The sequence below is a fragment of the Vombatus ursinus genome, unplaced genomic scaffold, assembly GCF_900497805.2.
Source record: "Vombatus ursinus unplaced genomic scaffold, bare-nosed wombat genome assembly UNPS02014818.1, whole genome shotgun sequence".
Lineage (NCBI taxonomy): Eukaryota > Metazoa > Chordata > Mammalia > Diprotodontia > Vombatidae > Vombatus > Vombatus ursinus.
The window spans coordinates 28,269,858-28,293,731 of record NW_020954596.1 but is presented as its reverse complement, the minus strand read 5'-3'; the positions used below and the strand labels follow the sequence as shown (position 1 = coordinate 28,293,731).

The window sequence follows — 23,874 nt, the reverse complement described above, 5'->3', positions numbered from 1 at the left end:
AAAGAAAGAAAGAAAGAAAGAAAGAAAGAAAGAAAGAAAGAAAGAAAGAAAGAAAGAAAGAAAGAAAGAAAGAAAGAAAGAAAGAAAGAAAGAAAGAAAGAAACATGAGAAAGAAACATGAGAAAGAAAAAAGCTTCATTTTTAAGGTATTCTCAAATTCTCTGTCTGGGAGTTCTGAACTATTTTTTTTAAATATATTTTGATAACTATATTTCAATATGATTGGTTTCCATTGAAGTCCTATGTATTTTATTTTACGCATTGAAAATATTATTCTAAGAAAGGCTTCATAGACTTTGCCAAGCTGCCAAAGGTGACACACAAAAAGGTAAGAACCTTTCACTTCAGACAGTGAGTGTGGTGTGAATTCAGAGAAAGAAATAAGAGGAGCTGGGAGCAGCTAAATTAGGAAGGGGATTTTGGAAGTGCAGGGGATTACTGTGAAATTTATCAAAATAACTTCATAAATTATAAATTCCTTTGTTTTTAATGATGATAATATTAAATGTTTTCTAAGCATCCTCTGAGTATAGAGCACAGTGAGACAAAGTTTAGGCAGAACTTTGATGACTTCACAGTTTAGTAGTGTATGAAAAAAAAATCAGTCGCAGTTAATAACACAAGCTATAACATGTTATGCACTTTTACAATTTGCAAAAACAAAGAGTTATATGAGATGCAATTGGGATGGTTACATGTGATGTGTTCAGAGCTATTTCCATTTTATAAAAGAGAGCACTCAGTTGGAGAGTTGATAAACGACTTGTCTAAGGTCATGTTGTTAGTAAGGGGGAACAACTGGGTCTGATGGGGTTGGGATTTGGGCCCCAGAAAGGAAAAACCCTGGACTTTCCCACATGGCCAAATCTCTGGCATTCCCCTGAGGCTATAATCCCATCAACTGGCCTTTCATTGTGGACCTCCCTATGGCCCCAGGCCATTTCTCCATTCTCCCTTGGCCACGTGGTCCAGGTCCCTGGAATTCTATTACCTCATAGACTACTTGGCCACTCCTAGATCCCTCCCATAATCTTTCTGTACATAAGGTCCATCTTGTCTCCATTAAGATGCTCAGATTTCTAAAATCTAGCCACTGCTCAGATTCTTATAATCTAGTCACTGCTTACCCATGTTCAGACTCCTTAAGAGTCTGCCCGATATGATGGATGTTCTGATAAACCTTGTCTCTGGCTGAAAGAAGGCTTGGGTCGAATTCTTTTGGGCAGGACCCACGTGTTGTGATTTTGGGGTCCCAGGACCCCAAACTCTGCCTGCACCCCTAAACCACCTCAGGTCTAGAACTCGACTCCTAGTCTGTGCCGGCCACGCCATGCACTCTCCTCCTATAAGGAGCAGGCTGCCAGAGTCATACTACTTACCAGTCTTTGGTGCCCACCCGGATAAACACAGAGACAAGCCGATCAGGAGGCACCAACACTCGAGCTTTATTCAGAGGCCATCACAGCAAGGCCAAGCAGGAAGGCCAGAGCAAGAGAGCAGGAACAAAAGAGAGAGAGAGAGCGAGCTCCGATCCCTACCGTTCCTTAAGTACCTACTTAGCGCCTCCTCCTCAGCCCTCCTACTAGTCATTGATTGTAGGATCAGATACCGGAAGGGGATGTCTGGGTTTAGCGCACCAAAGGAGAAGAAGTGACGCAGGAGGCTAGGACCGGATACAGGAAGGAGACGTTTGGGGTAGTGCATAGACAAAGGGAAAGTACGTGACCCAGGAAGTCAGGAAGGACACAGGAAGGAGGCGTCTGGGGTTAGCGTTGTACCTAGGGAGGGGGCTAGACAAAGGAACTCATTCTCTGCCGTCCCACTCCCACGTGGCACAGCCCCCTGCCTCAGGAGCACATGCTCTGGCTACTTCCTTGTATCCTGTTCCTTCCCCAGCTTATCACAGCTCCACATAGCACTGCCCACTGCCTCAGGAGCGTGAGCTCCGGTTACTTCTCCGTATCCAGTTCCCATCCCAGTTCACCACAACTCTGCCTAGCACAGCCCCTGCCTCGGGAGTGTGAGCTCCGGTCACTTCCTATTATCTTGTTCCTACCCCATCTTGCCAGAATCTTCACTTGGCAGTAGTCAACATCAGACAGTCCCTCACATAGTCCAGTGCTATTTTTCATTGTTCTATGTTTCCTCTTTAGTTGGACTTTGCAGGGAGGTTAGAGTTTGGATATGATGAATAGAAGGGAAAAAAACACAGGGTGAGGTCTGAGGAGACAGACCAGCACTAGAAATCCTTCTAATTCAAAAGAATTTTCTTTTTTTCAATAATAATTGAGAACTTTTGTTGTTTGTCAAAACATATTCTAATCCCTGTTGAAACCCTTGTCTGTCATGTAGTTGGTGCTTAATAAATGCTTGATTTATTGTTTGATTGAATATCTTGTGTTGTGACTTCCAACATTGTGAAAAGTTATTTAAGACCAGGGTATGAAATGTTGATTGGAGACTTCAGTTAAACGGCTTCCGTGATCACTAATAGGCTTGGAAATTCAGTTGCCAAATAAATTGTAACATACTACTCCGTGGTGAAATTCTAATGAAATTCACTTCACATCTTAACCAGAAGAGTTAACTTAGCTGCTTATTAACAAATGCTTAAAAATAACACAATACTTTGCAAAATAGGCCCAGATTTATAGTGAGTGGCTGATGATCTAAAACAGCTGTGCAAATTATCACAGACCCACAGGCCTGAAAGAAATTAGACCACGCCTAAAAGAAATCAGGTGGTGGTCAAGTAAGGAAGCTAATTAAAATTTAAAGTTCAAAATGCAACTATCAATACTAGCTATGTACTTTTTTTAGACTACTTACTCTTGGTCTCATATGAGACCATGTGAGGTATTCCAAAATATTTGTCCATGCTGAGATTTATCATTAATGTAAACAAATCATTTGTACTCTCTGATCCCTGTGTCCTCATCAGTAATATGTATACTTGTCAAGAAGCTGTAGTATGTGTCATGGCCACTCCCTGGCAAAACCATCTCTGCAGACAGGCTAAACCAGCAGGGCAGCGAGGTGGTACAGAGGATAGAGCACCGGACCTAAAGTCAGGAGGACCTGAGTTCAAATCCAGCCTCAGACCAAACACTTGACACTTTCTAGCTGTGTGACCCTGGGCAAGTCACTTAACCTCAATTGCCTAAAAAAAAAATTAAAAAGGGGCTAAACCAGGTTGAGGGTAACCAACAGGCCCCAAACTTGTCTGTGAGGTAGGGGCATGTCTACCTCAAGCATATGAAGACATCACTCAGTGGATGGGGAGGATGAGAACAGTTTATTCCAATGGTTCTAAATGCAGCTGAAGTGGACACTGTGGAGTGCTTAGAACATGGGCAGACATCAAAGATGGCGAGGTCATTCATTGCATTTCAGGCCATCTTGACTTTCATCTTGTTACTGGACTTTTGATGATTTCCAGAGATGACTCTGGAAGAGAGAGTGAGGCTGATGACTTTGTGCAACTCTGTCTCACTTAAATCCAATTCACATGTAAGTCAAGACATCACCCCATGATGTCATTGGTCTTCTTTGGAAATGAATGACAAACAACAATAAAGCCTGGATTTCAGTCCATGTCTTCTGACACTGAGTCTACTAGTTTCCTTGCCACAATGCTTCTATCTGAATGTTGCTAAGAAACCACATGATTTATTGATACTCTATATTAATCTTCAATTCAGAAAATCTCAGCTTTACTATTTCCTAATTTGCATTCTGAAGATTTATTGAAAGCAGATTTCTTTCTTTAGGCAAAAGTAAGTGAACCAAATCCTCTTAAGGTCAGTTCCCATTAAATCAACTCCAAAGGGCCACTCAATTATTTGGCTGCATTGGAATTTCATTCTTTGAAATATTGCTGTAAGTAAGTGGGCCTTCAGGTAGTACTTGAAATTCTTTCATTACAGGATGATTTTTTTTCCTTCCTGTAGTATTTGTTGTAAGAAGGCCCTAGAAGACAAAACAAGGAGCAATTCATGGAAGTTGTATTATAAAGCCAAGATCTACTTCTCTGTCCTGAAGTGGAATGGCCTTTCTCTGGAAGAAGAGAATTCCTCCCTAATTGGAGTTCTTCAAGCAGAGGATGAACAGCTTCTTTTTGGCCATTTCATAAAGGTTACTCATGTTCAGATATAAATTGCCCTGGATGGTCACTGAGTTGCCTTACACCTTTGAGAATTTTTTTTTTTATTCTGTGACCTGCAAAACAATGGTATTTGTACTAGAGAATGGGAAAATTGAGCAGTACTTATCTTCACATTCTAGGTGTGAAAACCTAGCTCTGAATTCTTTCAACTACCAAAAAATCAATAGCCATTGTACTTAGAGAAAAAAAAACCATGAAAAAAACAAACATAATCTCATGGAAGTGGCATGGGGGAAAGAACATTCTAGGAGTGGAGAAACCTAAGTTCCAATACAAGTTCTTCCTCTAACTTGCTATGTGACCATGGATAATTCACCTAACCTTTCTGAATCTATTTCTACATCTATAAAATAAAGATTTGGGAATAAAGGCATAAAATTATAAATTCTTAGAATTAGTTGGATTCCTACTAAACCTCTACTTGAAGAGTGATAGATCAAAATATGGGTGGGTTTGAGGGAAAAAGGCAATGCATTGAAAGCTGATGTGCAAATCACGATCCATCTGTACTTGATCCTATGAAAAAGGGATTGGGATATTTAGACATACTACCCTAAAGTAAAGAGCCCAGCTGTTCTCTGGGGAGTGCCTGCCACAGCCATGTGTTTTTGGAGCTCAGGAGGTAGGTGTTCTTGGGTTCAAAGATTCCCAATGACATTTACCCAGTTGCTGCCATGGGTAACCCTGTAGTGGCCAGACCACAACTGTCCTGAGGGTCCTATGATGACTCAGAAAGGGGGAAGTTGTGAGCTTGTACAACAAAGGGAGGGGGTACTTGAAGGGAATTTTCAGTGATAAGGGGGTGAGGTTTGGTTGTGTTGGAGACAAGTCTCATGATTGGCTATCACCTGGCAATTGGCTGACTCCTCCAGGATCAATACATAGCTTCTACTTCTGAGAATATTAAATTAAGGAATCACTAACCATGGATTATGATTGCTGATCATTAATAGATGGAAAATAATCAAATTGTGGTACATGAACATAATGAAATATTTTTGCTCCATAAGAAATAATGACTATGAAGAATGTAGAAAAAATATGGGAAAACTTATAGGAAATGATGCAGAGTAAAGTAAACAGAACCAGGAAAACAATATAAACAAAGACTTTAATAAAAATGGAGGAAAAACAACAATAAGAAAATAGAAAGGGAATACAGAAATTATAATGATAAAGAGATATGAGAATGTATCCCCCTATCTTCTTTGCAGAGGTGGGGAAACATGGATGTGGAACATTGTTTATGTCATCTGGCTTAATTAAATTGTTGGCTAGTTTGACAGTATTACTTATTTTTTCCTGTTTCTTTTCATTGTTTTATTAGTTTAAAAGGATGGCTTTCTTTGTGAAGAGTTAGGAGGGATGTATTAGGAGATGAAGATGATATAAAAACAAAAGATACTGACAAAAAGTTTGAAAATAAAACAAGAGTGTTAGACAAGGCATCATTCAGTTCCTATGTAGTTTATGATCCTATGATTCTATAAAATGAGGAGGGAGGCGGATTGTCCTTGTTCTGCTTACTTTATATTGTTATTGTGAGGGTAAAAATAGATAATGTCTCTATGACATCCTATAACTGTAATAAATGCTACACAATTATGAGTTATTATTGTGGTCTAAGAATTCTATGAGAAGCAGTATGGCTTAGAGAGCAGTGGACTTGGAGATAAGAAGAACTTAATGGAAGTTTTACTTCTGACCTCTAACTGCATGAATATAAGCAAGTCACTTAACTTCTATGTACCTCAGGTAAATCTCTAAGGCTACCATTTGCAAATCAGTTGCTGATATATATTTGTGGAAGGAGTTTCCCATGCTGATAATTGTCTCTCCTAATAAAATCAGAGGTGCCCCCCACCCAAAGAAAGAAAGAAATGTTGTTCTCTTCCCTTTGACCTAGAGAAATCTATCCCCATAAGGCTGTCTTACTCTGAACACAGAATGATTTTTTTTTTTTGCATCCCAATGCAGTAACCTTGGATAAAATAGCATTAAGGTCAACTCAAAAGCTTATGATTAGAAAGGGAATTGTATTCCAAATTTATCTTCCGTTTAGCTGTGTCTTTGTTTTAGCTGCCTCTAAGTAAATAGAGAGGAAGATATTAATCAAAAATAATTACCTGGACAGGAAAACTTGCTTATGTCATTTTTAAGGGGTTGAGAAGGAATAATTTTTGGTATTGGAAACATTGCTTTTTGGACCCTTGGTGAAGGCTGAAATTTGAACTCGATCTGTGGGAAAACATTCCATAAAGGAGAAAAAAGGCAACTTTTGTTGTACTTAATTTGGCCTCATAAATGTAACATGATGGAACTTGTTACCTCAAAGTACTTTGTTAGACCTATCCACTGGGGAAGGTGAGCAGAATCACAGCTGTTCAGACTTTATCCAAGCTAAATTGGTGTTATGGACAATTAATCTTTTGAAACCATTAAGGCATATCTGTAATTTCTCACTTTTCAGAAAAATAAGAGGCAGGCAGCATAAATCAGGTTCTTGGCCAGTAGTCCAGAAGTTTACCCAACTGACAACATAAGACAAATGTCTGAAGAAACTTTTCTTCCACCAGAGCAATCCATATTTCACAACACACATGAGTATAACCGTCCCTAAATATTGCCTGAGAAAGTAGTAAAATTGGGTATTGGATTTTTCCTACCATATTCTTTTAAATGCGGGGTCAATTTAAACCGGTTGCTAATGACAGAAATTTCTTCTAGGAGCAGAGAACTGCTAGATTTCTTTCCACATGATCAGATGGTATATGCCTTCTAGCTCATGACCCTGGCACTGTGGGAAATACTTGATTAAAAGAAAGAATCATGTCTCAGACTGATTGCATGATGAACTGCAAAAGAGGAGGCTAAGTACTACAGGTTGAATTCAATCAACAAAAGATTCAAAATCACAATATCTGGATTTAAAATAAATAAATTAGACTTTATTTTTTTTACTTAGAAATGAGATAAAACACAGTCATCCAGAATATTGGACAGGATGTAAAGTTAGGCAAAGGGAATTGTCAAATTTGACTTAAGAGAGCCCTTGAATATCTATCTGACACCTTTCAGTGAACATCAGAACGGAGCGTGAAATGAGTTTCTTATAAAAATCACAAGTGTCCATATTTACACCTGTAACTGTCAGTTACATGTTTCATGCTCAGAAGAGAGAAGCTAATTACTTTGCAGGTTTGCTTCTTCCGTCTTTCATAGGGAGTCACTTAGGTTTTCTCCCTGCCCTCCTTTTGTGGATAGCATCCTACTTTATTTGTAATCACTACCTCATTGCCTACTATAAGTAAAATGGAAACATCATTGAGGAAGGAGGTAGAAATTGAAAAGTTTAATAAATCTGCCAAATGGGCAAGTCTTCTGATTTAGAGACCTTATGTTTCTTATTGTGTGCTTGAAGTTCTTTGTCCTTTTTTCCTTGTCCTGTATCTGAAAACTATGTCCAAAATGTATATGACTTGGATGGATACAGCTGAACCAGAATATCTCAGTGTAATGATTAGGGAAGTAGACCAAGTCAGAAGATTGGCATTCTAGTCTAATTCTTCCTCATATTTGCTGTGTGACACTGGGCAAGTCACTTCACCTCTCTGGGCTTCAGTTTCCTCATCTGTAAAATGAGCCAGTTAAACTAGATGATCTCCAAGATTCTTTCTGACTCAAAATCTTTGATCCCATTATTTTAATCAAGTTTCACATTGTAAAGTCACACTATACTTCATATGTTTCCCAAATGCCTAATTAAACTTATCAAGGTCTGAGAAGCACATGACAAAGAGCTGACCAATTACATGAAAGAAACCAATCAAATTAGTTAAATAACATTAGTTTGAATCAGTAGGAAAATTGAAGCAACAGCCCAGCAGGTGTGTTATCTTCCCTGGCTTTACACGTGCTTGCTGCATCACTGCCAGAGATCTGGCCTTGTAAAAACTTAACACAAGAAAGCTATCTCTTTGCCCCATCAGGCTCTATCTTCCCTCATCTTTTTCTCTGCAACCCATCCTGTGCTGTGGGGAACTAGCTGATCTCTCAGATTAATGAAAAGCACCAACATAAACAAAGATGTCCACTCTCGTATCTTTCAAAGTTTAGGCTAATATCAGAAAATCATACTGATGGAGTACACATCTTGTAGTTTTTGTTTGTTTGTTTAAGAGTCACTCTATAGGAGACAGTGTTTTCCTTTAGCTTCCATGGAGCCTGAGTTTGTGCCCTATTACTTGGGGTAATGTGCTGGAGCACACAAAATGCATGCCAGCTTTTCCCCATAGGGCCTCTCTACTGCTGGTGAGAACACTTATAAAGCTCCTAAGCATTAACCCATGGGTCATACTTGGGAGACTCTTCCAAAGAATCTTCATGACCTTCTAACAACAAGCAAGCTTCCACGGATTTGCATTCAGAGAATCTCCTGGGGGACTTCCCAAAGGAACAGAATGCCAAACAGGCATAGTGACTTTTCCAATCATCTGAATCCTGTGGGTGTAATAGACATGGACACATTCCTTTCTGGGAGCCTTTTCTTCCAGTCTCATGTAGCCATAAATAGAGTAAACAGTACTGAGTCTCGAAAGGTATCCTTGCTCTTCTGTGAGCTGCCTACAAAATGATTAAAAAGTGATAATAGTTAATAATGAAATTAATTATATAGAAAATTCTCAAGAAAAATGAAGTTAAGATTTTTGTTTTTCCTTTGGTGAAAAAGTTATATGTGATATTCTTCTCTAACCTCAGAACAATTCAGAATTAATTGCTGCTCTATTTGATCAAGATATCATTATAGATGGAAAGATAATGGCATGGATAAAATGGACAGTTTCAGAGAAAACTGGGTAGATCTGTATAAGATGCTACAGAGTGAAAAGAGAAAAAAAAACAGAAACAGTATGTACAGTGACATTTTAAAGAAAACAATTTTGAAAACATTCAGACCTCTGATCAATGCAGTGATAAAGCATGATTCAAGAAGACTAACAAGGAAGAATGCTAAAAAAAAAAAAAAAAAACTCCTGGCAGAGAACTGATGGTTTCAAGATAGAAAATGAGACAAACATTTTGGTTATGGTCATTGGAGAGATTTGCTTTGCTTGACTATAAATATTGTTTACAAGAGTTTTATTCTTTTTTTCTTTCCTTCCCCCTTTTCTCTTTCCTTCCCTCCTTTTTTCCTTTTTTCTCCCTTCTTTCATTCCTGTCTCACTTCCTTCCTCTCTTTCCTCCTGTCTTCTTCTTCCCTTTCTCCCTTCCTTTCTTTCTTCCTTCCTTCCCTCCATTCTTCCTTCCTTTCTTCCTCCCTTCTTTTTCCCTCTCTCCCTCCTTCCTTCTTCCTTCCTTCTTTCCTTCCTCTCTTCCTTCTTCTTTTCCTCCTTTTCTTCCCTCCACCCCTCCTTCCTTTCTTCTTCCCTTCTCCTTTCTTCCTTACCTCCTCCCTTCCCTCCTCCCTTCCTTCCCCCAGCACTCCTTTCTTTCTTCCTCTCTTCCTCTCTCCCTACTTGCCTTCCTTCCTTCCTCTCTCCCTTCATCCCTTCCTTTCTTCATGCCTTCACTCTTGCTTTTTCTTTCTATCTTCCTTCCTTCCTACTTTCCCCGTCTATCCCTTCCTTCTTTCCTCTCTACTTCTCTTTCTTTTTCTCTTTCTTTCTCTTTGTTTAATGATGAAAATATTATAAATGATTGTTAAATTTTAAATATTAAATTTTTGAAAAGGGAAGTTAATAGTCTGGGCAGAAAGAAAAGAGCATAAATGATAAAACCTAAAGCAATAGGTGGAACACTGTTCACCTCACTTGCGGTGAGTGAGCAAGACTTTATAGAGGAGCTACTACATCCTTAGGTCTTTGAAGACCATAGTTAGATGAGAAAATCCTGGCATTAAGAATAAATGAGAATGCAGCAAGTGAGTATATGAAGTGGGATGGATTACAGAGCCCATCAATAGCTACAGAGCAGAATGACAACTAAAAATCTGAAAATGTATCTCCTAAATAAATACACATACTTTTAAAACAGCATGGATCCTAAATTGAGGACATTTTTGTACCCATGCACATCATATGTATGCATCAAAGCATGGAGATATTATGGCCCATCCAGCATACTTACCACATTTGAATGTTTCCCTTTTATGACTTTTCTTCTTCATTCTGTCTTATAGGCATACTTCACTTACAGTGCTTTCTCATCCCTGGAAAATATTTGTCTTGTTTTGCCTCTCTCCGTGAAAATGTGTGCTGTCATCAGAAGGCAGGGATGCATGTACTTTTATGAATTTTTTGGCTGCTTACAACCCTTCCCATTGTGTTAGAGAAAAAGCCTTTCAAACCTGCTATGAATTCTCACTTTTCTTCTGTGTAAATGTCTATGGTCTTGAAAATGCTAATATCGAGCTAAGATGTTTTCATTAAGAGTCTTTGGTTACGCTATGGATAGGAAAAATAGCTCTAAAGAAACCCACACCTCCCTCATGCCATTTAGACTTATTAAATATTCAAGCTGTTCCTCAAATATACTCAGAGACCTTGCAGCTTCATCAAAGTGCTGCTCCAGCTCATTTTACTATGGGACACTAGCACAATATGCTTCCTGCAGTGGCTACCCACAAACAAACAGACTGCTGCCTTCCTCACCATCTGAAGCTCCAAAGTAGTCTAAAGTAGAGATGATTATTGTAATTAAGGCTACAGTTTCGAGGCATGGAGGATGATGGTCATATCCACATCGGAAAAAAAAAATCACCACAACTTCCTCATCAAATACAGATAGAAAAAACAACCACAACAACAATCCAGCAGTTATTTCTAGTTAAAGTTGACCACACCAAACTCAAGGAGCAACCTTTAAATGACTGCAACAAAATGATTCAAAAATCGTATCCTCCTTTCAGCTCACAATATTTCTTCTTAGATCACCAAAGGCCTCTCAAGAACGAAGTAGAAAAAGTAAACTAAACCTACCTTTTGAGTCATTCTGGCTTTCTGTTGTTGTTGTTTGTTTGTTTTTCCAATAGATACTAAAATGTGTTTGCCCCAGAATCATAGAGTTGGAAGGAACCTTAGAGGTCAGACTGTCCACACTATCACCTAATATAATCCCTTCTAAATTGGTGGTCCATTTGTATACCTCCAATGATAAGGAAGTAGTCCACTCTATTGTTGATTGTTTATCCCATCTTCCAACGGAACATAAACTACTTGAAGGTATCCCTAATGCCTTCTCAATGTCTTGAACTTCATAAATGTTTCTTTTTTTAAATTTATTTTTAACATTATTTTCTTTTTAAATTTTAAGTTCCAGATTCTCTCCTTCCCTCCCATGGCTCCCCTACCTACTGAGAAGGCAAACAATATGATATCAATTATACATGTAGAACAATGCAAAATATGTTTCCATATTAGCCATATAATAAAAAAGCAAAAAAAAATGAAATAACACAAGAAAATTATGCTTGAATTTATACTCAGAGTTCATCAGTTCTCTCTCTAAAGAGGGATAGCTTTTTTCATCATGAGTCCTTTGGAATTATCTTGGATCATTGTATTGATCAGAATAGCCAAGTCTTTCATAGTTGATCATCATTACACTATTATTGTTACTGTACACAATGATCTTCCAGTTTTTCTCACTTCACTTTGCACCAGTTCATATAGATCTTACAACTTTTTTTTTCCTGAACCCCTCATCATTTCTTATAGCGCAATAGCACATTCCTTACAATTATAGGCCACAACTTGCTTAGCTGTTCCCCAATTAATGAGCATCCCACTAATTTTCAATTATTTGCCATCAAAAAGAGCTACTATAAATTTTTGTACCTATAGGTCATTTAATTTTCTTTGATCTCTTTGGGGTGTAGTGGTATTGTTGGATCAAAGGGTATGCAATTTTACAGCCTTTTGGGCATAGTTCCAAAATATTTTCCAAAGTGGTTGAACCAGTTCACTACTCCACCAATAATTCACTAATGTACTTATTTTCATCATTCCCTACAACATTTGTCATTTGATAGTTGTGAGGTGATACCTGAGTTGTTTTAATTTGCATTTTTCCAATCAATGATTTAGAGAACTTTTTCATATTATTAGAGATAGATTTGGTCTCTTCTGAAAGCTACCTGCTTATATTCTTTGACCATTTATCAATTGGGGAATTGCTCTTATATTTATAAATTTGACTCAGTTCCCTATATATTTGAGTAATGAGACCTTTATCAGTGGAATTTGCTGTATTTTTTAAAATATTACTTCATTGTCTATGGCACATTCTAGCAAATTGTTTTTTTTCCTGATTATCTCTTTCAATGAGGTCTATTTTTTATTTTGTTTATTTTTTCTGAGATCACAATTGCTACCCCTGCCCTCTTCACTTTAGTTGAAGAATAATATTTGTTTTGTTTTGTTTTTTAGGCAATTGGGGTTAAGTGACTTGCCCAGGGTCACACAGCTAGAAAGTGTGAAGTGTTTGGTCTGAGACCAGATTTGAACTCATGTCCTCCTGACTTCAGGGCCAGTGCTCTAGCCACTGCACCACTTAGCTGCCCCTAGTTGAATCATAATATATTATGCTCCAGCCCTTCATTTCAACTGTGTGTGTTTCTGTCTTAAGTTTGTTTCTTATGCACAACATATTGTTGGATTTTGGTTTCCAATCCATTCTACTATCTACTTCCATTCTATGGGAATCCCTGTTCACATTCTGTTCACATTCATGATTATGATCACTAACTGTGCATCTTCCCCCATCCCATTGTACTCTTTTTATCCTTCTCTTTTTTTATCCTGTCCATCCTCAAAAGACTGTCTTGCTTCTGACTACTGCCACTCCCAAACTACTCTCCACCCTAATATATCATAGCTCCCAAAAAAAATCTTATCCCCCCCACCTCTTGTTTCCCTAGGTAAGTTTTATTTCTACACTTAGCCAGATGTGCTCTTCCTTCTTCAAATCAATTCTGATGAGAGTGAGGTTCAAGCATTGCCTACCACTTGCCTTCCCCATTTTCTCCTCCACTATATGTGAGAAAATTTGAAAATTTTTCCCATTCTACCTCTCCCTTCTCAATATGTTCCTTTTTCTCACCCCTTCATTCTTTTTTTGGAGATCATCCCAACATAATTGACTCACATCCATGCCATCTATCTATGCAGCTTCTTTCTAACTGCCCTAATAATGATACAGATCTTAGGAATTACATATCTCATCTTCCCATATAGGAAAGTCAATAGTTTAACTTCCCTGAGCCCCTTATGCTTACTCTTCTATTTTTACCTTTTTGTGTTTCTTTTTAGTCTTGTATTTGAAAGTTACATTTTCTGTTCAGCTCTGGTCTTTTCATCAGGAATTCTTGGAAGACCTCTATTTCATTAAATATGCATTTTTTTTCACCTAAAGGATACTTAGTTTTGCTAGGGATGTAATCTTTGATTTTTGTCTTCCAGACTATCATATTCCAAGCTCTCTGGGTCATTAATGTGAATGCTGTTAAATTTGATGTGTTTTTGACTGCAGCTCCATGATATTTGGATAGTTTCCTTCTGGTTGCTTACAATATTTTCTTCTAGACCTGGAAACTCTGGAATTTGACTATAATGTTCCTGGGAGTTTTCATTTTGAGATCTCTTAAGGACATAATGTGTGAATTCTATCAATTTCTTTTTTTTTTACTTTCTGGTTCTAGGATATCAGGGAAGTTTTCCTTCATAATTTCTTACAATATGATATATAGGCTTTTTTTTTTTTTTACTTTCAGGTAATCTAATAATTCTTAATTTTTTTCTCATTGATCTATTTTCCAGGTCAGTTTTTATAATGAGATATTTCATATTGTCTTCTATTTTTTTTTCATTCTTTTGGATTTGTTTTATTGTATCTTGATTTCCCATAAAGCCATTAGTTTCCATTTGCTCAATTTGAACTTTTCAAGAAATTATTTTCTTCAATGAGCTTTTGCAACTCTTTTTTCTTTTTGCCAATTCTGCTTCTTAAAGAGTTTGGTTTCTTCAGTGGATTTCGTGCCTTTTTTTCCATTAGGCCTATTCTGTTTGTGTTCCTTTTTCACTGAGCTATTAATTCTCTTTTCATAATTTTCTTGCATCAATCTCATTTCTTTTAGCAATTTTCCCTCTATTCTTCTTCTCTTTCTTTACTTCTTCCAGGGATGCTTGCTGGCCTTGGGTCCAACAGGCATTTTTTTTTTCTTTGAGGCTTTGCTTGTTGTTTTCACATTGTTGTTTTCTGAGTTTTTGTTTTGCTTTTCCCTATCACCATAGCAGGTTTGTTGTTGGTGTTGTTGTTGTTGTTGTCAAATTATTTTTTTCTCTTTTTGGTTCACTTTTCCAGTCTATTTCTTGACTTTGAGCTTTATGTTAAAATTGAGCTCTGCTTACCTAAGTTTGGGGAGATTCTATGCCTGATTTCAGACTTTTTTTGTGCTGCTGTTTGCACAGTTAGTTCTGGGGGTCTACAAGTTTTTGGTGCTTCCAAGGTACTGTTGTCTTGACAGCAATAAGTTCACTGCTATCTTGGTCTGTACTCTGATCTTTACCCCAGAAGGGCCTCTTTTTTCCTCCAGCCTAACTAGTACTAGTCCTAGAACTTTGATCAAATCCCCTGCTCTACTGCAGTCACATAGTTCCCTGGAACTATGACCAGGGCCCCTGCTCCCTTGTCACTGATCACAAATATTCCTCTCTGACCTGGAGCTATAACCCAGAACTTCTTATGTTGCTAGTCAGCACCAGCTGCACCCAATGCCAGCAAAGGTTCTGGTGTAATCTCTTTCTAACTACTAGTCCAAACATCTTCCTTCCTCTAGGTAGAGAGCTCACTAAGCTGCTGTTGTGACTAACTCCAGAGCCCACTTCTGGTGCTCCTGTCATGCTCTGGGCCAGCACCCACCCTAGTGTTACAGAACTTTCTTGTAGACCTCCTAAGTTGTCTTAGGCTTGAAAAATGTCTCCCTCTGACCTTTTGTTGGCACTGCCACTCCAAAATTTGATGTGACGCATCATTTTAAAATTGTTTGGAAAGGAATGTTTCAAGAGTTCAACTGGATCCTGGCCTATACTCCACCATCTTGGTTTTGCCTTTCATAAATGTTTCTTAAATTTAATATATATTATATCGTGGTTAGATAGTTTTTATTTATATTAAATTGAAGTCTTTTGCTTTGTAATCTTCAAGTAATGATCACAATTTTATTTTCTGTCCTCAAGTAAAATGTGTCTAAATCATTTTTCCAAATAACAACTTTTCAGACTTCCATCTAATTTTTCATTAATCCTTCTTTAGATTTATCATCTAAAGAGAAGCAACAGGATTTAAAGTCAGAGGAACTGAGTTCAGATACTCACTTTGCTATTTAACCACTTATGTGTCCATGACTCACTCACTTAACTGTTTTCTGCCTCAGTTTCTTCAGGTGTAATAAAGAGAAGATTAGACGATGACCTGTATAAGTTCTTTCTGGCTCTAAATCTATGATTATATGACTGAATGGAGGATGGAGTGAGGGAAAAACTAGAGACAAGGAGGTCAACCAGAAGACTGTTGTAATAGTTCTGGTGTAATGTGATGAGGTTTTACACCAGGGTAGCAGCAGGGTCAAAGAAGGGGGAATATGCAAAAAATACTAGAAAGGATGAATCAATAGGACTTTGCAGCAGATTGCATGTGGGGGATAAGAGAGTGAGACACTGAGGATGAAATCTAAGTTGTGAGTCTGAGAGACCAAGAAGATGGTGGTGCTTTTGACAATAATAAAGAAGTGAAGAAGAGGAGAGGACTTGAGGAAGGTGACAATGAGTTCAGTTTTGGGCATATGGGACTATCATTTTCTTTCTGGCTACTTTTCTTCTACTAATGCAACCTGAATCATCCCATACATAGATTCTCATTTGTACAGAATAGTCAATTTCTGATAACTCTCATAATTTTTGAAACTGGTAGGAACTGGTAGCATTAGCTCCTAATAAAAACCTTTATAAAAGCCAGTGAAATTTTGGGATCATGCATAGTATCAGTAAGGTATGGCTACATTTTTTCTTTTTTCCTTTTCTTTCTCCACAGAGTGAAATAAAACTTTTTCTAGCTGCACTCTATCAAAAATTGTTTTCTTGGTTCTTTTGGTCTTTTACATCACTAGCATTTTTGGACATAAACTTTCCCCTCCCCCCCCCAAGCCCTTACATTGAACTGTCCCTTGTTAAAAAAAAAATAATCAAAATTAACTGAAACAGTGATCATATAGATACTTTGACAACTTGTTTTAATTTATTTTGAAATCTGGCCTAAAGAGGTAAAGTCAATCAAGTCACTCAAGTTAAATCTAAGGCTATTTTTTAAAATATGTATTTCTATTTCAATTCCTATAGAATAAGACTGATTTTATAATAGAGGGAAAGTAAATGCTGCCAAAGCATCCACTTTAAGTAAAATTTCAGTGAGAAATGATCTTTCCAGTTTTAATTCTGACTAGTCATGGGCTTTCATTCTATTTTTCTGAGTACATATTATTAATCATGATGTGCACTGGTTCCTTTCACAAGCCATTGCCCAAACTACCTACGAAGTGTCACTAAATCAGTGCTAGCAGAGTCCAAGAGGCACAAAGTCAGCAACCTACACCTGAATAGTCTCAACACATTTTATTTGTCAAAATAGCCTTCTTCTCTAAACTCATTCACCTTACCGCCTAGAATTGGTCTTCTTTCATAAAGGGCATTTCTACATATTTTGATGACAAAAAAAAATTTGATCTGATGTCAAATAAAGAAAATCATAAGCCAATTTCACTAATGAATATGGATGCAAATTTCCTAAATAACACACTAACTAAAAGATTACAAGAATATATTACAAAGACTATAAGTTGTGACCAAGTGGGATTTATACCAGGAATGCAGGGATGGTTTAACATAAGGAAAACTATTAATATAATTGATTACATCAATGATAATACTAATAAAAAATGTCACTACTAGATCCATTTCCAAATATTATTAGGGAATAAGGAAAAGAACCTATATGTTCTAAAATATTTATAGTAGCTCTCTTAGCAGTGGGAAAGAACTGGAAATTGTGGGGATGCTCATCAATTGGGGAATGACTGAGCAAGTTATGGTATATGATTGTGATGGAATACTACCGTACAATAAGACATTATGAACTTGATGATCTTAGAAAAACATGAATAGACTTGCACGAAATAATGAAGAGTGAAATAAGTAGAACCAAGAGAATGTTGTATATAGCAATATTGTTTTAAAACAACTTTGGGTGACTAACTCATTTTGATTATTATAAATATCCCAATTAACTACAAAGCACATATGAAGGAAGATGCTGGCTACATTCAGAAAAAGAACTGATAAATAGAATTATGTATAGAATGATTTTACATATATACATATTTGTGTCTAGTGGTAGCCATCTCAAGGTAGGGGTGGGAGGAGAGGAAAGAAAAAAAGGGAAAAAATAAATTTACATGAAACTTTCTTATATGTTTAAAAGGAATAACAAGTTGTGAATAATATATTTGCAGTTTCACATGCAAAATTATTGTTATTATGTTATGTTATGAAGATGCTTGCTTTATTCCATAAATTAAAAATTAAATAAATAAAAACTAGAAAATTTAAAAAGACTAGAGTACCATTTTATAGCATTTTAGGAGTGTAATGGAATTTAGAAACAACCTAATCCAACTACTTTATCTTATAGATGATAAAACAGAAGCCTAGAGATGGGAAATTACCTACCAGAGGTTCCTGGGTTCATTATTGGCAGAGCCCAGGACAGAAGCCAGATGCTCTGACTCAGAGTTCATTATGCTTTCCACTATAGCATATGTTCCACATTTACTTCTTGAAGCTAAATGACAGAATTGATGTCAGAGCTATATCATCTAGCCAGAATAGTCAAACTTATGAAGCAACCTGGAAAACTCCTGGGGGGGCAGTGATGGAGGGGCAAAGTAGCTTAAATGTATTTAGCAGATATTTAACAGAACAAATAAAAATACAATGCAACATAGATAATGTTCATTTATGATTTTCTAAATCATTATTCAGCTACTAGGGCTCCATTTACATTTGATTTTGACACCACTGATCTACTCCAACCCTTAATTTTATAGATGTGAAGAAAAAGAATCTCAGAGATAAATTGATTTGCTCATGCATCTAGTAAGTAACAACCCAGGTTTGAACGCAGGGCTTCTGGCCCCCAGGAATTTTCCCACTAAATCACGTTTTTTTCTTTCAAGGAAAAACATTATTAGAATGTTGTGTCCTTTACCAAATTGACTTTCTTGGGGGCAGTTAGGTGGCACAGTGGATAGAGCACCAGCTTTGAAGTCAGGAGGAACTGAGTTCAAATTTGACCTCAGACCAAACACTTGACACTTACTAGCTGTGTGAACCTGGGCAAGTCACTCAACCCGATTACCTAAAAAAAAAAAAAAATTGACTTCCTTCAGGTCTCCGGAGGTTAGTGAATCTGCAATTTAAGGAGCAGTTTCTGGTAAAGATAGGGATTAGCCTGGGTGTTCCTTAACATCTCTCATAGAAAATAAAATAAGCTAAATGTTTTCTTAATTATCCCATGATGTTTTAATCCTTATAATTATATGAGCAAATCTGTGTTTTGCTAGTTGTTATTTTGTAAGAGCATCCGCAGAACAATTACTGGCTCTTGTTGGTAGAGAATTAGAATGCTATTATTTATAGGATGTTTTTAATATTTTGTCATTTTACAGGCTAGCCCTTCACATTTTTGTTTTCACATTTATAGTCCTTGCCTGAGGACAGTAAATATTATGTATAATAACTGGAAGAGTCAAAGTAATAGAATACTCTGTATTTCAGTAATGACTGGGCACAAAATTATTATGTTAAAAACTATAGCTGATAGTGAACCATCCTCTAAAGTCTTACACTATTATACGTCCTGTTATAATAAGTTAAACCTCTCCGCAATTATTGTTTCCATTCTCTTAGTTATTATTTCCTTATTATATGATATAATTTATTATATTATAGGAGAGGCAATATACCAACAGAAATTGAAGCTAATTTCACAACAAGGCAGACCTGGGTTCAAGTCCTATTTCTGGGTTCAAGTCAGACACATTCTGACTTTCTGACCCAGGTCAAGTCACTTAATGTTACCTTGCAGTAAGCAATTTTTTTTTTGGTTTTTGGTTAGGCAATGGGGTTAAGTGACTTGCCCAAGGTCACACAGCTAGTAAGAGTTATGTGTCTGAGGCTGGATTTGAACTCAGGTCCTCCTGAATCCAGGGCCTGTCCTCTATCCACTGCGCCACCTCGCTGCCCCAGTAAGCACTTTTCTATGACTATAAATGGCAGAGAAAGTGCCAACTTGCATTGTTAGAAGTAATTTTCTCACCCAGAAGTTCCTAAACAAATAAAAGCACATCGCTATTCATATTGCTATTATGTTTATGAAGCTTAATTCTTATTATGTATTGTTAAAGATGTAATCTAATGGCCAAAGAGCTGACCTTATGGAGCCATCTATTTGGTGATCTCCACAAAAGTAAACCATGCTTGCCTAAGGTAATGCCCTACATTTTAAAGTTATTTTCCTTTTATGATTCCAGTTATACCTAGAAATAGTCTTCAGAATGTAGTCCACCTTATTTAGAATTCTTCTAAAAGATACGCTTTTGACATCAAAACTAGTTCCATTTTTAAGGATTTTTCCTTTAAAAATATATTTTTAAAAGAAAAACAATTCTGATCCTAAGGAAATTCTTCCCAAAGTTATTTTAATCTTCTTATAGTATTGAAAAGTCTTGAAGGTTATAACATAATAGTCTAAAAAGGTGCAGGAAATAGTTGGTGCCACGAGATTTGTATTTTCTTTTAAATTAAGAACATTTAAGCACAGGCTGGATGATGTTTTTTAAGGGGACTAAAGAGTGAATTCGTGCATTAGACAAGAGGACTAGATTACCAAAAGTCCCTTTCAAATTCAAGCATCCAGGAGTCTTAGGGAAATTTTAGGGAAAACTTTGACTTTAACCAAGTTTCAGTAGTTCAAAATGCCAATAATTCCCCCCTCTTCCCCAACAGACCCCCCTACCCAAGAATGGATATTACCATAACATGGATGAAAAGATTTTCTTTTTTTTTCTTTTTTTTTTTTTTTTAGTATTTGAAAGTAATTTTCTATGACGGAAGGCCACAGCAGTGAATTTGCTGAGGGAGCTATTTAAATCTTGTGGTGACAGTGTTTCAATGTAAATTACTCAAAGTATTAACTTGGTTAATTTTACTTTAGTGTAGGCAGTCATAAATTAATTATAAGGTAGGCTATAACTACTGCTTTCTAGAGGAATTGCATAATCACCTGAATAAAAAATTTGAGTCTACTTGAGGTATAGGAGAAATCAGTTGGTTTTTTTGCTTTTTTAGTTCTTGTGATCTCAGACTTGGAGCTTTCTAATTTAAATTCAAATATGAATTGGTTAAATCTTAAAAGATAATTTTAATAAAATACTAGCAGATAATCTGTCCACATCATGCCAGGTGCTCTTTTAGGATGACCTAGATAATACATGAACTGTAATGTCCTTTGAATATGATGGTGGAACTGATCTACCCATAAATTCTTTAACTTTGTATTAGTGTTCCCCCAATGCTTTCATTTTAGGTGGCAGGTTTGACAAGTTCCAATGCCTTCCCTCATACATCAGGCATTCCTTATTATCAAAAAGTATAAATTTGTTGGATGATTTTGTGGGGATGTATTTTGTAAAATCAATTGACCAAGTAGAGGAAGAGAAGGAAAGGGAAGGAAATAAGCATTTATTAAGCACCTACTATGTACCAAGGACTATGCTAAATGCTTTACAAATATTATCTCCTTTGTTCCCACAAGAACCTTGTGAGAGAGCTGCTATTATTATCTCCATTTTTCAATTCAAGAACTGTCAGACAGAGGCTAGATGACTTTTCCAGGGTCACGTAGCTATTACGTGTCTAAAGCTAGATTTAAATTCAGTTCTTAAAACAGTCCATCAACAAATGTTTATGAGTGTAGACTACATGCTAAGCATTGAGGGGTGGAGAGAAGGGTGGTGATGTTGAATAAAAATTTTAATGGTATTTTAAACTACCTAATCTATCAGCACCCAAGTGCACCCATTCCTTTTTATTAATATAGTCACATTTGTATTAAGATCGACAGTTTAAAAAGTGTATCCACTAAAGCTAAGGAAGACAGTGTGGCATAATGGAAATATTTCTATATTTGAAGTTGGTGATTTTCCTCTTCTTGAATAACACTAACACTGGAGGGACACAGGCAAATGTGATTTTGAATGTACCAGACAAGGCAGGGGAAGACAGTTGGCAGAAACTTGGTGGCTGCCAACCTTTGGGTCCTGGAGACCACCACAACTACTGGGATGCTATTGGTCAAATACTCAGGACTTATCACTCAGGAGATATTAGATTCATATAATAATACCTTTCTTTAAAAAAAAAATAAACTTCTCTAGAATAAAGCAGATTAAATATGTATAAGCTAAAATCTGACAGAAGATTTTGGAAATTGACCTAGTAGAGGACACAGCAGATATTGTGTATCCTTTCTAGATCAAAGGGGCATGACTGTGAAAAGCATGGAGATTGTGCCAAAGAAGACTGCCCTCTAACAGAGACCAATGAAATCTCTTTGCCAGGAGAACTTGCCTATTGAAGCCATTTACCACAGGTATATGGTACAATTGCTAGAGCTGGCAGTGACTTTCATTGAGAAACCAGAAACCCATGTTGAGGCCATGAGAAACATCCTTTCATTAGACTCTAGAACTGATGAGAAAAAAAATATTGATGTGGAAAGAGCAAGAAAAAGAAATTTCTTCTGTCACCAAATCATTTTATGGAGATCATCTTCAAAAATAAAAATAAAAAGCATGAGATTGCAATCCTCCTTTCACCTTTCTAGTCCAAAACTCTGGGCCAGCTAACTCAATAGTAAGTGATCATCAGCTATTTTATTTCTGTTTATATGTGTGGGTAATGTCCATTCAAAACTAAATATAACAGGAGAATGTATAGGCTTTCTTGCTAATTGTACTCAGTAAACCTCTTTTTCTCAGTTTTAGTTGGGGTTGATCATGATCAAAGCTGATTTTTACCTCTTTTTTTTTCACATGAGTGGAATAAAATGAATAATGAATTTTATCCTCACTGGCTGTATCTAGACATGTCATAAAACAATTGCAGAAATTTACTTACAACAGTTATGATGCTCACAACAAACCATCCAAAATAGTAAAAATTTTCATAAATAAAAAAGCTCTGGAATAAAGAAAAAAGGGGCAAGAAAGAGGTTCAGATGGCAAGACATGATGCTAATAATTGTTTTAGACTAAATTCAGTTCTACTAGTGTTATAACCGTCCTCTCACATTTGGGGTTCTCTTTTTATTTTTAATGGAAAGGAACTGCTGTGTTTCTGTAGCTTTCATGTCTACCTTTGCACCTTAGTAAATAATTGCTCACATGGGCAGAAGATTCAGTTTATAAATATATTAACTTTATATTACTTACAACACCTCCTTGTAGCAAATAACTTTACTACACAACAGAAAATATGAAGTAAGTAATAATGGGACCCAATCATTTTTTTAGAAAGTAATTTTTCTGGTAAACTAATGAGCAGTCATGTGTTAAAATCTAATGGACTTGATCATAGTTATGTTCATTGTTACTCAGCTGAAAACAAAACTCATGATTTCCAGAAATGCACTAACATAGGACTTTGTTTCTAAATGTCATACTAACATGATTTTTCTTTATATGATTGTGGTTTATTATGTTAGTTGATTTTGATGTTTATCCTTTGTATATCAATTTCTATATCTCTGTGCATTTGTTTTTAAAATTTTTATTATTTTTGAACTTGATAAAATCAACAAATATGAACATTTCTCTATACAAAGAATACAAAAGCAGGACTGTATATAAAACTACAAATCTCTACTCTGTACAGTAATGGTGAGCTCTCCACCATCAGATTGTAATTTATTTTAAAACAGGGACGTATTTTTGCCTTTCTTTGTATCCCCAGAGCTTAGCACAGCACTTGACATATAATAAGTGCTTAATAAATGCTTCTTGGCTTTTAAAAAATAGAATGTACCATATCCATTTAAAACAAGAAGTCTCCCATCTTATTAGAAGGATCATGTGCCACACAACGCAAAACAGGCAGCTCTGGACAAACGGTGATTGTTCAGTAATAGCAAGGACACATTAATAGGGGATCAAGCAAATGATTTTCAAAAATGCTATTGTGAGACATTGGAACAAGATGGTGGAATACAGGCAGCATTCAGAAAAACTTGCTGTAAAATTTTCCCAGTTTCTTGTTTCCTTTCTAATTTTGGCTGCATTGGTTTTGTTTGTGCAAAACCTTTTTTAATTTCATGTACTCAAAATGATCTATTTTACTTCCCATAATCTCTGCTATCTCTTACTTGGACATAAACTCTTTCCTTATCCATAGATGTGACAGGTGCATTTTTCCATCTTTCCATAAATTACTTATGGTAGAATGCTTTATGTCTAAATGATTTATCCATTTTGACCTTATCTTGATATACAGTATGAGATGTTGGTCTATGTCTAGTTTCTAACAAAAGCTTTCCAGTTTTGC

The 23,874-nt window shown here is 36.5% G+C and overlaps 1 pseudogene; it reads left to right on the top strand.

Moving 5' to 3' along the window:
• The first annotated feature begins 21,530 nt into the window (after positions 1 to 21,530).
• LOC114023779 lies at positions 21,531 to 22,116 on the top strand (annotated as a pseudogene).
• The last annotated feature ends 1,758 nt before the right edge of the window (positions 22,117 to 23,874 follow it).